This window comes from Triturus cristatus, chromosome 3_2 (genome assembly GCF_964204655.1).
Source record: "Triturus cristatus chromosome 3_2, aTriCri1.1, whole genome shotgun sequence".
Lineage (NCBI taxonomy): Eukaryota > Metazoa > Chordata > Amphibia > Caudata > Salamandridae > Triturus > Triturus cristatus.
The window spans coordinates 582,906,336-582,913,233 of NC_140584.1; the positions used below are offsets into that span (position 1 = coordinate 582,906,336).

At 48.5% G+C, this 6,898-nt stretch overlaps 1 protein-coding gene across 1 annotated transcript in view; it reads right to left on the bottom strand.

Annotated features, from left to right (window-relative positions):
• The window catches only part of NDUFS5 (NADH:ubiquinone oxidoreductase subunit S5), a 102,619-nt gene extending 96,405 nt beyond the window's left edge, over positions 1–6,214 (bottom strand). Inside the window, exon 1 of the mRNA XM_085648364.1 lies at positions 5,917–6,214. The gene's annotated coding sequence lies outside the window, so the exon portion shown is untranslated. The remainder of the gene's footprint in view (positions 1–5,916) is intronic.
• Positions 6,215–6,898: the final 684 nt, after the last annotated feature.

Here is a 6,898-nt window from a genome sequence, read left to right on the forward strand (position 1 = left end):
ACTCTACTTCCTGCGCACCGGAGCTCTATTCACAAAGGTTGACTGGCCATCTTTAAGTTGCTTATTGCTGAATTTGGGTGTTAAATTGTGAAGAAGAGAGGGAGCCATGATGGGACGCAGTTGGCACAAGCAAGTCACACAGGAACAGTACGTGTGTTTAACTTTCTCCTTGTCAGAGAAGTGCCTTAAGTGCAGGGTTACAATTTCTAGCACAAAATCAAAGACAGAGCTGGTCTCACACGAGCAGTGTTGTTGCATCAGGCAGACATAGGAGCAGAGAGACTAGGCCAGCATCCCATCGCATATGTGAACATGTAAGGCCTCAAAGTTCAGCTCATTAGAGAAACGGAGCGCCAGTGCATCAGGCTTCAAGGTGCTTCTCCGCGTGGAGCAATTCTTGACAGATATTCAACATCTTGAACAGAACAGAAGAGAGTGCATGAAGCTGCATCTTTTAGTGAAAGTGACCTGCCTATAAAAAGTAGTCAGGGACCGGAGGGGCAGTGTGGGGTGATGGCAAATATATAAGTATTGACCGAAAAGAGAATGAGTGCATGGGTCACTCTCCCAGCAGACATGGTGGAGGCATGCCATGTAAAGGAGTTTACACAAGAGCACAAGGGCAGCAGGGGTGAAGCTGGTGACCTTGTGCTTTGGCATACAGCTGGAGACAGGCAGAGGGGGCAAAAATCCCCCTCTGCTGCCTAGGCTCACATTCCAAAGGATGATGTCACGCTGAGTGCTGATGATCTGTAGCTTCTGAGTCACATATAGGCACACAAACACACATACATACACACAAAGACACAGGGGTGTGCACAAACACACAAAACATTCACACATGCAGAAACAAACACACACCAGAAACACAAACACACCTACACCTACATAAAAACAGACACTTGCACGCAAATACACAGACGAGTGCATAAACACACACAGAAATATACACACACACCAGAAGCTTAACCATATACAGACAAACATGCACACAAACATATACACAGACACACGTACACATAAACACACAGATGCAAGTGCATGCACAAACACGCACACAGAAATATGCACACACAAACATATACACAGATGCACCAGCATACAAACATATACACACAAACAATGTCGTAGGGTTAAACTGCCTATATGGTAAAACTATTGCAATGCAATGTGTGGTTTCTGGTGCTCGCCAGGTGTAGGAAGGTGCATTACATTATAAATCACCAATGGAATGCCCCATTCACTAGTCTGTGCCAGCCTCTGGGCAGGTGCAGCCTGGTTGGGTGGTCAGTGAAGGAGCAGCAACCGCGGCCAGCGACCAGGCAGTCACTCTTATTTACAGAAAAAACACAAGCATTGTGAATAGAGCAAGTTAAGGAGAAATCCACGCCAGGCAACCGACAGTCATGAAAAGAGACAAGGAGAGAGTGACAGAGACAAGGAGGGAGACAAATGGACATGAATGGGAGACGATAGGAAGAGCCGAAGATCGCATGGAAAGAGGCAGACACATGAAAGGGGAAATGAAGAGAGAGATGGATAGTGGCAGGCAGACAGGGGACAGGAAGAGCAAAGAGACCAGGTAGGGAGACGGCAATGAGACAGGAAAACAAGAAGTCAATACGAGTTATGCAAAGGTAGACAGAGTAGAAGACCGAAGATAAACATAACGAGGGGACTTCATGGACACATGGAGATTGCCTGCCCTTCTCCTTGTTGCTCTACTTGCCAGAGATGGATTGGGAGACAGAGAATGCCACAAAGAGGGACAGAAAAGAAAAGGAATAGAAGAAAAGCATTGAATGCTGCAGGCAGGTAGGTGAAAAGGTAGATGAGAAGACCGACTCAGGTGGTGATTGAGACACAAGGAGCGGGGCAGATGAATTGGGAGAACAGTAGACCATGGGACAATTGACGAAAGCCAGCAGCACAGACGTGTACCAGGTAAGGACATGCATTTTAGTGAAGCAGACAGGAACAAGGATCAGAGGAGATTATAACAGAAGTAGACAGATAGGAATGGAGACTTGAAAACAAAAGAACATGAACACACAAGGAACGTGGCTGACATTCAAAAAGGGGCAGATACTGAGGGGGATGCAGACACAGGAAGAGGAGGTGGGAGGAGAGACAGGAAAACATGTCCAACCAAAGGCAAGCAGTGAAGTGTTCCCAAGTGACCGGAAGGAGGAGCAGGCAATCCAAGAACAGGAAACGGAGAACCAGTAGGAGACAGACCTAGGGAAAGGGCGCAAAGACAAGAAGGTTGACAAGTAGAGAAGAGGAGCAGGCATAGATGGAACCAAGAGCAAGGTGCAGCGGGAAGGCACCGTGGTAGACAGCAATAGTATTATGAATGGGTAGTGAGCAGAGACACAGCAAAATGCAGGGAACAACTTGGTGATGGTATGCCCACAAGCATGCGGAGAACGCATAAGATGATTTGAATAGTGGGGTGGATCAGATGATCCATGCAAACACTTGAAACATTTGAGCTGAATGTTATTTGCTAATTAAATTACTTTGTAGTTTGGGATGTTTCGAGAGAATAGGCAAAGTCAGCAAATAAGCATACCAGAGTAAACAATGAACGTATTTGCTCATGACAGGGTTCAGCAGCATGCATGATGATCACAGAATAGATTAGTGCTAATCCAAGCAGTGGGCAAGGCAGAGACACCGGTCTATGTCCCCGGCACTTCCGGGCTTTGTAAATTAAACTAAGGGAGCAATGCACTCGAAATTTGTTCCATCCCACATAACGACATCAGTTGATTATTGAATGTGAGCAGCTACGGTGGGAAATGGGTTCAAATCTCGGCATCGGTTCTCCCCGTGCCTACAAAAAAATACAATTTAAATATGTGTGGCGCCTTTACAAATAAAACAATGGTAAACCTGAAATACGTACTTCTTGTTTCATAGAGGAGGACTATCAGCCTCCTTGCTGGCCTGCAGGCCTGTTCTCTGGTCCACACATGGCGGGCAAAAAGGTTTTAACAGATATGGCTAATACGCACACAATGGAAGAAGGGGGGAGGGAGGGAAATCAAAAGCATGCCGCCATGCGTGCGTGTGCACATTTTGTACACCCATACGCGGCAAGCTGCAATCGAATGCACGCCGCCATGCGCTTGCATGCACATTTTGAACACCCATACGTGGCGAGCTGCATACGCGAAGCTGCATTTTCGTTGCTAAGTCAACCAAAGCTTCGCAAGATGGCGTCGGACTGTCCACAGTCCGTACGGACACGCGCATGCTGCTTGCTATGGACAAATGGCAAGAGCAGCCATGTTTGTCCATGCAGATGCGTGCATGAAAGCCCTCGGCAGAATCGATTCCAAAATGTACTCGCAATAGCGAGTGCAGCGCATGCGCTGCTTTTGCCAGGCAAGACCTAAACAATGAAGTGCACGATTGTCTCAACCTGATTTAAACTCATTTTGACTTGTACTTATGTTGGTTGCCTATTTACTCACTTATACACTATTGCGCTGCCTCTTCTGATGTTTCTGTAAAACGTATCTGGTGCAGACATGCCAACCCTCCCGATTCAGGCGGGAGACTACCGATTTCAAGGCTAGTCTCCCGCCTCCTGCAAGCAAAAACCCGATTCCTCTGGGTTTCAGCAGACAGGGCTTGGTATTGTGTAACGTGCTAATTCTCAGCAATAGTCAGAGTGGCGATGCAGGGGCTCTAGAAGGGGTGAAAAACCAACAAAGCCTCATTAACAAGCGAATGGCCTTTTAAATACCTGTGAAGTACTCCGGAGTGGCTGTGTGTGTGCCCGGGAAGCTGTTTCAGCCCGGGCTGCCACACACGAGGGTTGGGGGGACCAGGGGTGTTGTATGCACTGCCAGCAACCTGCCAGTCCAGTGCACAACACTTGCATCACCCTCTCTCTGCCTGCCATTGCGCTCCATTCTTCTGAAAGGTAAGAAAACAAGCATTTGCAATGCAATAGGTCTCGCATTTATAAGAGTTTGAGCTATTGGCATTGTAAAATTACAATGCCTTTTATTTATGTTTTGGTTTTAAAACAAATAAAAGGCATTGTCATTTACGTCAGTAGCATAAACTCGCATAAAAGCAGTGTGTGGAGTGCAGCAGTGTGCAGCATGCAGCAGTGTGCGGCGTGCAGCAGTGTGCGGCGTGCAGCAGTGTGCGGCGTGCAGCAGTGTGCGGCGTGCAGCAGTGTGCGGCGTGCAGCAGTGTGCGGCGTGCAGCGGCGTGCAGCAGTGTGCGGCGTGCAGCAGTGTGCGGCGTGCAGCAGTGTAGTGCAGCATGCAGCAGTGTAGTGCAGCATGCAGCAGCGTAGTGCAGCATGTAGCAGTGAGTAATGCAGCAGTGTGCGGCATGCAGCAGTGTGTGCCGTGCAGCAATGTGTGGCGTGTAGCAGTGTTTCGTGTAGCATTGTGTGGCGTGCAGCAGTGTGTGGCGTGCAGCAGTGTGTGGCGTGCAGCAGTGTGTGGCGTGCAGCAGTGTGAGGCATGCAGCACTGTGTGGCGTGCAGCAGTGTGCGGCGTGCAGCAGTGTGCTGCGTCCAGCAGTGTGCTGCGTGCAGCAGTGTGAGGCGTGCAGCAGTGTGCGGCGTGCAGCAGTGTGCGGCGTGCAGCAGTGTGTAATGCAGCAGTGTGCGCAGCAGTGTGTGGCAGTGTGTGGCGTGCAGCAGTGTTTCGTGTAGCATTGTGCGGCGTGCAGCAGTGTGTGGCGTGCAGCAGTGTTTCGTGTAGCAGTGTGCTGCGTGCAGCAGTGTGCGGCTTGCAGCAGTGTGCGGCGTGCAGCAGTGTGTGGCGTGCAGCAGTGTGTGGCGTGCAGCAGTGTGTGGCGTGCAGCAGTGTGAGGCGTGCAGCAGTGTGAGGCGTGCAGCAGTGTGAGGCGTGCAGCAGTGTGCGGCGTGCAGCAGTGTGCGGCGTGCAGCAGTGTGCGGCGTGCTGCAGTGTGTAATGCAGCAGTGTGTAATGCAGCAGTGCGGCAGTGTGCGGCGTGCGGCAGTGTGCGGCGTGGTTTGTAAACAACAAGAAAAGCAGACATCAAAGGAAGGGTGGGAGGGAACGAGCATATGGGGTGTGAGTTATAACGAAAGTTAATTGTTGTAAGGGAGGATGCAGGAAGTGAGGCCGAGCGTGCGCTGGCGAAAGCAGTCTGCTGCTTTCAAGTCCGAAGCCAGATGCCAGCTTCGCGCTCGAATGCCTCACATGCACTGGCCATACATAAACCGCATTCCTAAGGTCTTGTACCCCTTACTAAATCTCTCTGAATGCGTGAGGCGGCGCACGCGCAGGAAGCAGCTGGTGGCAAATGGAATGCGCGTGGTTGTGGGCGTAACCGCCACCCGATCCGCCTGTGAAGCCTTTGGGAGCATTTTCTGAAGCCCCTACATAAGTCTCGCTGTGCGATCGCTTATGATAGCCAGGCGAGACCTAAAAACGTGCATTTGCGTTTCAAATGTCCGATCCTGTAGCAGCACACTTCCAAGGCCCATGCATGACAGTAACCCCGATTCAAGGCCCCATTCTCCCGATTTTTTTTTAAAGAAACTCCCACTTTGCTCTCCTGAAATGTTGGCATGTATGATCTGGAGTCCTGAATTTTGACCTTCTGTCCTGAAGTTTTTTACACTCACCGTTCGGAATTTGCACCAATGGCAGTTGGTCACCCTATATATACTCGGCAATATACCAAATGTACATTGCATAAAACAGATTCGAAAATTACATAACAAGATACATAAATCTAAATATTTCTGAAATTATGACAAAACAGCTGTAGACCATATGAAATCCTTACGGAATGCCCCATTTCTTCAGCAGGGAAGACCCGCTCCATTCTCAGGCTGTTCCCTGCACGCCCACCTTCCCAACACATAAAACCCCTGTCAAACCAGGGGGTGTGCACAAGGGCGAGCCTTACCTCCCCCTTCCAACAGACAATCCTTTGACGATGCTTCGCCTTCCTTCAAAAACAAACCAAATTCAAAACACGAAGGTCTCCGGTATTGAAGGACTTTTTTTGACAGACTTCAATTACCAAAGGCAACCGGAAAACACGTTTCTATTGATTGATGGACGAAACGAACAATCCCAAACCACCGTGAGTAGTTGTGCTGCGTCCGCAGAATGTGTGATTGGTTAGGAAAATAACCCGCCCCGGAAAAACAAGCCTCTTTCTTTCTTGCTCCGGAAGAGATCATTTAGCCGCTCCGGAAATGATGGATCAGACAGTACTGAGCCTGTTTCAGACACTGCCACAAAATCTTTTCTGCTCGACTGTCTTTGAACTCTGCACTGACAGCGCCATCTGCTGGAACAATAAGCGAGAGCTGCGAGACTCAGCACAAGGTCATTTACGATGATTAAGAGTTGTATGGAGAGGGCATACTTACATAAAGGTCAATATAGGGAGCAGTGCCACTGTGCCAGCATGAAAGGGTCTATCTGTCAGTCTAAAGGGAGTGGGTAAGCCGTGGGTTTTTATTCAGACAGACAAGGCTTGTATCTGAAACTGCACCAAAGGAATTGCAAATTGACAGTTTGTATTCACAGTTGCCATATTTTTCACAAAAAAAACTTGCCATTTTTGAGGGGATGATAATGGGGATTGTGCAAAGGGCAGGAGCTGCTACACTAAAACCACAAATAGAAGTTTATGCAAAATTCACAGTATTCTTTTTAAGAAAGCAATTGTGTATCTATTTGCTTCAAAACAATTAGAAATAGTGTAGGTAACATTAACATTCTTTGAACGGGTATGTGTTGCTCTTACTATAAATTTCAAAGGTGGGAAAATACCAGATTTTGAGGATATTCTTGATTTTTCTACGTGTTTTGCTTTAGGTGCTAAGACAACTCTATTTGCAGCCGACAGATACCACACCTTTACACGTTTTACTGAT